Here is a 10,220-nt window from a genome sequence, read left to right as displayed (position 1 = left end):
GAAATTAGCTCGGTAATGCAGAACTTATTGTTTCGCTGAAGAAATTAGCGTTTTGCTGGAGAACTTAGCGTTTTGCTGGAGAACTTTGTGTTTCAATTGAGAAATTAGTTCGGTAATAAAGAACTTATCGTTTTACTGGAGAAGTTAACGTTTCGCTGGACAACTTAGTGTTTCGCTGGAGATCTTAGCGTTTCATTTGAGAACTTAGCGTTTTGCTGGAGAACTAAGCATTTTGCTGTAGAACTTTGTGTTTCAATTGAGAAATTAGTACGGTAATGCAGAACTTAGCGTTTCACTGGAGAACTTAGCGTTTCGCTGGAGAACTTAGCGTTTTGCTGGAGAACTTTGCGTTTCAATTGAGAAATTAGTTTGGTAATGTAGAACTTATCTTTTCTGTGGAGAACTTAGCGTTTCACTGGAGAACTTAGCGTTTTGCTGGAGAACTTTGCGTTTCAATTGAGAAATTGGTTCTGTAATGTAGAACTTATCGTTTCTGTGGAAAACCTAGCGTTTCGCTGGAGAACTTAATGTTTTGCTGGAGAAGATAGTGTTTTGCTGGAGAACTTAGCGTTTTGCCCAATTTAACCCAGTTCAGCTCACTTTACAGCCCAGCCCACTGCAGCTCAGCGCAGACAAGCTGAGCCCAATTAGGCCCACTTTAGCACAATTCAGCCCGGTTTAGCACAGCCCAGCCCAGCCAAGACATGATCAGCCACTTCAAGCCACTTTACCTCAGTTCAGCCCAGTTCAGCCCAGCCCAGCAAAATTTACTCCAATTCGGCCCAGTCCAGTCACTTTCAGACAAGCTCAGATCTGTCTAACCCAGTGAAGCCCCCTTCGGCCCAGTTCAGCCACTCCAGCACAGTTCAGCCCAGTTTGGCCCACTTCAGGAGAGTTTAGACCACTTTGGCCCACTTCAGACCAGCCCAGCCCAGTTTAGCCCACTTCAACACAGTTTAGCCTTGTCCAGCCCAGCAGAGCCCAGCCCACCCTCGTTTGCTACAGGCAGAACGGCTCGTTTGCTACACAGCATGGCTTGGCACTACTTTGGCCCAATTCAGACCAGTCCAGCCCACTTTAGCTCAGTCCACTGCAATTAAGCCCACCCAAGGACAGTTTAGCCCAGTCCAGCACATTTTGGCCCACTTCAGACCTCTCCAGACCACTTTAGCCCAGCACAGCCCAGTTTAGCCCAGTGCACACCAGTCCAGCCCAGCTTATCTCACTTCAGACACTTTACCCCACTTCAGTCCAGGCCCCATTAGCCCTGTCCAGCCCTTTCCAGCTCCCCCCAGCCTGTTCAGCCCACTTCAGCCCAGCGCAGCCAGCTTTAGCAAAGTCCGTTCCACTTCAGCCCAGCCCAGCCCACTTTGCTGGAGAACTTAGCGTTTTGCTGGAGAACTTTGTGTTTCAATTGAGAAATTAGTTCGGTAATGCAGAAGTTAGCGTTTCACTGGAGAACTTAGCGTTTCGCTGCAGAACTTAGCGTTTTGCTGGAGAACTTTGCGTTTCAATTGAGAAATTGGTTCTGTAATGTAGAACTTATCGTTTCTGTGGAAAACCTAGCGTTTCGCTGGAGAACTTAATGTTTTGCTGGAGAACATAGTGTTTTGCTGGAGAACTTAGCGTTTTGCTGGATAACAGAGCGTTTCGCTGGAGAATTTAGCGTTTTGCCCAATTGAACCCAGTTCAGCCCACTTTACAGCCCAGCCCACTGTAGCTCAGCGCAGACAAGCTGAGCCCAATTAGGCCCACTTTAGCACAGTTCAGCCCGGTTTAGCACAGCCCAGCCCAGCCAAGACATGATCAGCCTCTTCAAGCCAGTTTACCTCAGCTCAGCCCAGCCCAGCAAAATTTCTCCAATTCGGCCCAGTCCAGTCACTTTCAGACAAGCTCAGATCTGTCTAACCCAGTGAAGCCCCCTTCGGCCCAGTTCAGCCACTCCAGCACAGTTCAGCCCAGTTTGGCCCACTTCAGGAGAGTTTAGACCACTTTGGCCCACTTCAGACCAGCCCAGCCCAGTTTAGCCCACTTCAACACAGTTTAGCCTTGTCCAGCCCAGCAGAGCCCAGCCCACCCTCGTTTGCTACAGGCAGAACGGCTCGTTTGCTACATAGCATGGCTTGGCACTACTTTGGCCCAATTCAGACCAGTCCAGCCCACTTTAGCTCAGTCCACTGCAATTAAGCCCACCCAAGGACAGTTTAGCACAGTCCAGCACATTTTGGCCCACTTCAGACCTCTCCAGACCACTTTAGCCCAGCACAGCCCAGTTTAGCCCAGTGCACACCAGTCCAGCCCAGCTTATCTCACTTCAGACACTTTACCCCACTTCAGTCCAGGCCCCATTAGCCCTGTCCAGCCCTTTCCAGCTCCCCCCAGCCCCTTCAGCCCACTTCAGCCCAGCGCAGCCAGCTTTAGCAAAGTCCGTTCCACTTCAGCCCAGCCCAGCCCAGCCCACTTTAGCCCACTTCAGACCAGTTTTGCCCTGGCCAGACCAAGTTAGCTCAGCCCAGCCCAGTTCAGACCTGTCCCAACCAATTTAGCACAGTTCAGCAGGGTTTAGCCCAATTCAGACCATCCAGCACGCCTTAGCCCTCTTGAGCCCACTTCAGCCACACTTCAGACCAGCCCAGCACACTTTAGACCAGTTCAGCCTAGTTTATCCCAATTCACATCTATCCAGAACACTTTGTCACAGTTAAGCCTAATTCAGACCAGTCCAGCCCACTTTAGCCCAACGCAGCCCAGCCCACTACAGTTTAGCCCACTTTAGCCCTTCCCAGCCCAACGTAGCATACTTTAGGCCAGCTCAGTCCAGCCCAGTTTAGCCCAGTCCATCTTATCCCTGCCCAGTTTAACCCAGTTCACCCCACTTTACAGCCCAGCCCACTGCAGCTCAGCGCAGACAAGCTGAGCCCAATTAGGCCCACTTTAGCACAGTTCAGCCCGGTTTAGCACAGCCCAGCCCAGCCAAGACATGATCAGCCTCTTCAAGCCAGTTTACCTCAGCTCAGCCCAGCCCAGCAAAATTTACTCCAATTCGGCCCAGTCCAGTCACTTTCAGACAAGCTCAGATCTGTCTAACCCAGTGAAGGCCCCTTCGGCCCAGTTCAGCCACTCCAGCACAGTTCAGCCCAGTTTGGCCCTCTTCAGGAGAGTTTGGACCACTTTGGCCCACTTCAGACCAGCCCAGCCCAGTTTAGCCCACTTCAACACAGTTTAGCCTTGTCCAGCCCAGCAGAGCCCAGCCCACCCTCGTTTGCTACAGGCAGAACGGCTCGTTTGCTACACAGCATGGCTTGGCACTACTTTGGCCCAATTCAGACCAGTCCAGCCCACTTTAGCTCAGTCCACTGCAATTAAGCCCACCCAAGGACAGTTTAGCACAGTCCAGCACATTTTGGCCCACTTCAGACCTCTCCAGACCACTTTAGCCCAGCACAGCCCAGTTTAGCCCAGTGCACACCAGTCCAGCCCAGCTTATCTCACTTCAGACACTTTACCCCACTTCAGTCCAGGCCCCATTAGCCCTGTCCAGCCCTTTCCAGCTCCCCCCAGCCCCTTCAGCCCACTTCAGCCCAGCGCAGCCAGCTTTAGCAAAGTCCGTTCCACTTCAGCCCAGCCCAGCCCAGCCCACTTTAGCCCACTTCAGACCAGTTTTGCCCTGGCCAGACCAAGTTAGCTCAGCCCAGCCCAGTTCAGACCTGTCCCAACCAATTTAGCACAGTTCAGCAGGGTTTAGCCCAATTCAGACCATCCAGCACGCCTTAGCCCTCTTGAGCCCACTTCAGCCACACTTCAGACCAGCCCAGCACACTTTAGACCAGTTCAGCCTAGTTTATCCCAATTCACATCTATCCAGAACACTTTGTCACAGTTAAGCCCAATTCAGACCAGTCCAGCCCACTTTAGCCCAACGCAGCCCAGCCCACTACAGTTTAGCCCACTTTAGCCCTTCCCAGACCAACGTAGCGTACTTTAGGCCAGCTCAGTCCAGCCCAGTTTAGCCCAGTCCATCTTATCCCTGCCCAGTTTAATCCAGTTCACCCCACTTTACAGCCCAGCCCACTGCAGCTCAGCGCAGACAAGCTGAGCCCAATTAGGCCCACTTTAGCACAGTTCAGCCCGGTTTAGCACAGCCCAGCCCAGCCAAGACATGATCAGCCTCTTCAAGCCAGTTTACCTCAGCTCAGCCCAGCCCGGCAAAATTTACTCCAATTTGGCCCAGTCCAGTTACTTTCAGACAAGCTCAGATCTGTCTAACCCAGTGAAGCCCCTTCGGCCCAGTTCAGCCACTCCAGCACAGTTCAGCCCAGTTTGGCCCACTTCAGCAGAGTTTAGACCACTTTGGCCCACTTCAGACCAGCCCAGCCCAGTTTAGCCCACTTCAACACAGTTTAGCCTTGTCCAGCCCAGCAGAGCCCAGCCCACCCTCGTTTGCTACAGGCAGAACGACTCATTTGCTACACAGCATGGCTTGGCACTACTTTGGCCCAATTCAGACCTAGAGGGCAACACCTGCAATACCGAACACAAATACTGAACCCCTTTACCACGTTCTTCTCAACTCTAAGCTCACACACACACACACACACACACAAACCCCTTAACTCCTCGCAGCCCTCCTCCGTTGGCACCTTCACCTCTCCCGAGTTACCTGCGGCACCTGAAACACAAAGGGAAACAAACTCTGAGAGAGGGTTCCAAGATGCATCCTGCCCTCAGCAAGTCCCATCTCCCTCTCCCGTCACTCTTAGGATCTTGCCACAGTTGCCAAGTTCCTTTCCATCATCTGCAACAACAAACAAACGGGAGCACACTGTGCTGGCTGTCACTACCCCCACCCCAGCCAGCAATGCCAGCCTGTTCCATAACAAACCCCTGCCTCCTCCAATGCTCCTCAACACGGTGCTCGCATGCTCCACATTGATTCCGGAGCATGATGACGGGCTGTCTCCTGCAATCCAGAACCTAGGAGTACAAGGGAGACAAATTACCACCGTGCTTGCAAGAAGGGACCAAGCCACAACCCCTATTGTTACCTCCCTGCCTCACCACACACACTCACCTGACTCCAGATGTAAAACACAGGACCTGCAACACCAAACAGAAATACTGCACCCCCTTGCCGTGATATTTTCAAATCTGAGCTCACACACACAACCCACTTATCTTCTCACGGCCCTCCTCCATTTGCCTCTTAACCTCTCCTGAGCTGGCTGCAGCACCTGAAAAACAACTCATTGGAAACACACAGAGAAGGTTCAAAGCGGCAACCATGCCTCCGGAAGTCCCGCCTCCCTGTCCCGTCACTTTACTGCTCATCCACTGGCCTTCGCAGGCCTGCGGTTCTCTTCTTCAAGCCCGTGCACTGTCTACAGAACACAAATACAAGGAATGTTTCCAAGTTCATGACAATTGCAAGACATTCCATCAGTTGAGCTATGTTTAGCGGGCTGAAACAGCACGTTGCCCAAGGCAGCTCTGGGTCAGAGGTCACGCTCAGCTCCTTCTTCTGCACCTCCTAATTGAAAATAAACAGCAAAGCATAAGCCAGACAGGAGATTAAGCTGGAACTTCTTCCTTCTGACACAGCAAGTTCACCCCCCTGGTACCTTCAACTCTGCTCGACCCTCCCAAGAAGCCTCTCACACGTGCCTATCCACCTCGCCATCTGCAAGAACAACCTGGCATTAGTCACCGCAACGCCAAGCAAAAGCTTAGTCTGCCTCAAAGCCTCAGGCCACACTCACACCGACGCTTAGGTTGACATGCAGTCACACACTGGCATTCACACACTCTCAGAACAGGCCCTCACACCCTCCAGCTCACACACTAACTCCAGATATATACTATCACACCCACTCCCAAGCAGACTCTCTGCCCCCGACTCATTCATTACAAGCTTATTCCCAGAGCTCTTCTGTCCATTCGCACAGATCATCAAGAGTAGACAGCTACACTGTGATTATAAAAACCCACCACCTACGCTCCAGAGCTCAAGAACTCCAGGTCAGAGAAAACCAGAGACAAACAGAACTGCCAACTACTTTATTAACATGGGAAACTACAGAGATACTCAAGGATACTTCTCATGGCTGCCTATCTTCCCAACCCCAAGGACCCTGCCAAGACCACCAGCAAACCAGCTCCAAGAATCATCACGGCCGTGCGAGGTGGCAGGCTCAACCTTAGCGGGCGTCCCCGCGCAGGCAACGGTCGCCTGGGTGGGATGAGCTTCTGCCTCCCTCACACGGCATGAGGCTCGGGCTTCCATACTCACAAACGGGCACGCTCATTGCGACGCAGGGGGCCAGCCCACATCGCAAGAAGTGGCCAACAATATCTGGGAAGGTCTGCAAGGCTCAGGACTTTTCCAGGCAGTTCTAAAGCACAACTTCCTGGGTAGGAAACAAAGCTGGACTCGTCTTGAAACAGCCAAAGCACCACTCTCTGCGAGGAGCCAAAGGCGACAAACAGCACTTGCCCACCCTTGTGTGTTTCACCACGGACCATTACCTACTGTCCCGGACGCGACACCCCAGACTTAAGCCCCACAAATGGCACCTTTTCATCCTGGCATTTAAATCTGAGGCACCACCTGCGCTATAGCTGACCATTTACCTCCCAGCCACCTCCGACTGTGTCCTCAGACATTCTGGCTCAAATACTACATTGGAATGCTACATCTCAAACCCCTTCCTGCCATTCTGACGTTGTCCCCCACGCCCTCGCCTCCTACAGGAGGCCCTCTACTTAGCGTGCGTAGTGCCGTGCGTCTCGAGGCGGCCTCACTGCTCAGAACTCCCACAGCAGACGCCAGCCATCTTGCTGCCGTTACCAAGTTCCTCTTCATCATCTGCCAGAAACAAACAAAGAAAGGGGAACACGTTGTGCTGGCCATCATCTCCAGCATCCCAGCTATCTATGCCAGCCTTTTCTGTAACTTTACTTCGCCTTTACATTATGCTCACCTACTCCCAATCTATTGCAGAATACAATGCTGGGCTTCTCCTGCACTCTAGGACCTAGGAGTACAATAGAAAGAAATGACCATGGTGCTTGTAAAAAGTGACCAACCCCCACAACCATTATTGTTACCTCTCCGACTCACCTCAAATACTCACCTGACTGCAGAAGTGGAACGCAAGACCTGCAATAACCAACACTACTACTGAACCCTTTGCCATGTTATTCTCAGCTCTTACTCACCACTCACGCAGACAACCTTCTGACAGCCCTCCTCAGCTGGCAGCTTCACCTCTCTTGATTTAAGTGTGGCACCTAAAAAAGAAATGGAAACAGGCACTCATGGAGAGAAAAACAGAAGCTTTGGCCGACCCTGAAATAAGTTGCTACTGGGGTGTTCCAAGCATGGCTCACCTTGACTGAGTCATCTGAATGTTATTTTTCAGCTCGAGTGTGAGGATGAGTTTGAGCCAGGGAGTCTTAGCCAGGTAGTCAGAACCAGGAATTCTGTGTTAGAATCAACTTGAGATTTGTGTGGATGCATGAGCCAGTCAGTGTCAGACTAAACCTAAGTGAGTGTGAGGAGAAGTCAGCGCCAGAGAACGTCTGTGCAGCTTAAACATGAACATGAGTCTGAGCCAGTCTGTGTGAGAAGGAGCCTGCACTGTCTGCCAGTCTTGAATATGAGTCTAAGCCAATGAAAGCCAGAAAATTAAAGCTGGGGAGCAGGCAATGAACCAGAACCAGACGAAACAAGACCCAGCTGTGGATCGTCAGGGTGCTTTTATCCCAGCTGGGAGTTTGCCCCACCCCTGACCCAGGGCACTGGGGGAAGGGCTGTGGGTGACACCCTCCCTCCCTAACACAGTCAAGCTGTAGCTGCCCTACCCATGTAAGCTCATGCTACAGAGTAACCCCCTGCCTTTCCCTCAGCCCCATGCTACATTTCAAACCCCGGACCTTGTCCCCCACCCTCCAGCCCCAAGCAGCAGTCCCTCTACTTAGCTTCCATAGTGCCATGGGTTTCAAGCTGGCCTTGATGCTCAGAACACCCACATCAGAGTCCTGTGATCTTGCCACAGCTGCCAAGTTTCTCTTTACCACCTGCAGCAAACAAACGAGCAAACAGGAACACACTGTGCTGGCCACCATCATCACCAGCACCCCACCCACCAGTGCTGGCCTGCTCTGTAACAGCCCTCTTTCTCCTTCAAAGCTCATCATGTGCTTGCCTGTTCCAAACCCACAGTGGAGTCCGACATTGAGCCTCTCCTCACCTCCAGGTCCTAGGAGTACAATAGAGACAAATGATCACCCTGCTTGCAAAAAGGGACCGACCCCACTATCCTTCTCCTTACCTGTCTGACTCACTTCAAGCACTCATCCGACTCCAAAGGTAGAGGGCAGCTCTGCAACACCGAGCACAAATACTGAACCCCTTTGCCATGCTCTCCTCAACAATTAAGCACCCCCAACACACACAACCCCCGATCTTCTCACAGCCCTCCTGAGTTTGCAGCTTCACCTCCCTCGAGTTATCTGCAGCACCTAGAAAAGTAAAGGGAACATGCACACACTGACAGAGATACAGAAGCTGCACCCTTCCCTCAGGAAGTCCCATCTCTCTCTCCTGTCACTTTACTACTCATCCACTAGCCCTCAGAGCTTTTCCATCCCTTTATTCTAACGTGTACACCCCCTGGAATACACCACCAACAAAAAGTAATTGCAGCTTTATGAAAATGACAAGACCCTAAAATAAATTGCTGCTTGGGTGGTCTAAGCTTTGCTCACCTTGGCTAAATCACCTGAATGTCTTTGTTTAGTTAGAATGTGAGAGCGAGTCTGAACCAGGAAGCCTGCCTGTGTTAGTCTCGATGTGAGACTCGTGTGGTTGGGCGAGCCAGTCAATGCCAAATTGAGCCTAAATCTGAACTAGAGTGTCTGTGCTGTTTAAGCATATGAGCCTGAGCCAGTCTGTGTGGAAGAAAACCTCTTTGAGACTAAGCCCTAGAATGTGAGACAGAAAACCCCCACCCAGTCTGAAACCAAGTATAGTTTTGAGCCCAGCTACATAAAAGTTTCGCAGGAGAACTTAGCGTTTCGCAGGAGAACATAGCGTTTTGCTGTAAAACTTAGCGTTTTGCTGGAGAACATTGCATTTCACTTGAGAAATTGGTTCGGTAATGCAGAACTTATTGTTTCGCTTGTGAACTTAGCGTTTTTCTTTAGAACTTAGCTTTTTGATAGAGAACATGGCGTTTCAATTGAGAAATTAGTTCGGTAATGCAGAACTTCTTGTTTCGCTGGAGAACTTAGCATTTTGCTGGAGAACTTAGCATTTTGCTGGAGAACTTTGTGTTTCAATTGAGAAATTAGTTCGGTAATGCAGAACTTAGCGTTTCACTGGAGACGTTAACGTTTCGCTGGACAACTTAGTGTTTCACTGGAGAACTTAGCGTTTCACTGGAGAACTTAGCGTTTTGCTGGAGAACTAAGCGTTTTGCTGGAGAACTTTGTGTTTCAATTGAGAAATTAGTTCGGTAATGCAGAACTTAGTGTTTCACTGGAGACGTTAACGTTTCGCTGGACAACTTAGTGTTTCGCTGGAGAACTTAGCGTTTCACTGGAGAACTTAGCGTTTTGCTGGAGAACTAAGCGTTTTGCTGGAGAACTTTGTGTTTCAATTGAGAAATTAGTTCGGTAATGCAGAACTTAGTGTTTCACTGGAGAACTTAGCGTTTCGCTGAAGAACTTAGCGTTTTGCTGGAGAACTTTGCGTTTCAATTGAGAAATTGGTTCGGTAATGTAGAACTTATCTTTTCTGTAGAGATCTTAGCGTTTCGCTGGAGTACATAGTGTTTTGCTGGAGAACTTAGCGTTTCGCTGGAGAACTTAGCGTTTCGCTGGAGAACTTAGCGTTTCGCTGGATAAATTAGAGATTCGCTGGAGAACATTGCGTTTCGGAGGAGAACATAGCGTTTTGCTGTAAAACCTAGTGTTTTGCTGGAGAACATTGCCTTTGAATTGAGAAATTGGTTCAGTAATGCAGAACTTATTGTTTCGCTGGTGAAATTAGTGTTTTGCTGGAGAACATAGCGTTTCGCTGGAAAAGATAGCGTTTTGCTTTAATACTTAGCGTTTTGCAGGAGAACTTAGCGTTTTGCTGGAGAACATAGTGTTTTGCTGGAGAACATAGCGTTTTCCTGTAGAACTTAGCGTTTTGCTTTACAACGTAGCGTTTTGCT

At 50.4% G+C, this 10,220-nt stretch overlaps 1 long non-coding RNA gene across 1 annotated transcript; it reads right to left on the bottom strand.

Annotated features, from left to right (window-relative positions):
• Window positions 1–8,166: 8,166 nt before the first annotated feature.
• On the bottom strand, window positions 8,167–8,996 carry LOC136009079 (uncharacterized). The gene is made up of 3 exons (XR_010610311.1): window positions 8,767–8,996; window positions 8,331–8,520; window positions 8,167–8,258 (listed from the first exon to the last, which is right to left on the bottom strand). It is a non-coding gene; the product is annotated as an uncharacterized LOC136009079 (long non-coding RNA).
• Window positions 8,997–10,220: the final 1,224 nt, after the last annotated feature.

Source organism: Lathamus discolor, chromosome 2 (genome assembly GCF_037157495.1).
Source record: "Lathamus discolor isolate bLatDis1 chromosome 2, bLatDis1.hap1, whole genome shotgun sequence".
Classification (NCBI taxonomy): Eukaryota; Metazoa; Chordata; class Aves; order Psittaciformes; family Psittacidae; genus Lathamus; species Lathamus discolor.
The sequence above is the reverse complement of the archived record's forward strand: the minus strand, read 5'-3'. Positions and strand labels throughout refer to the sequence as shown.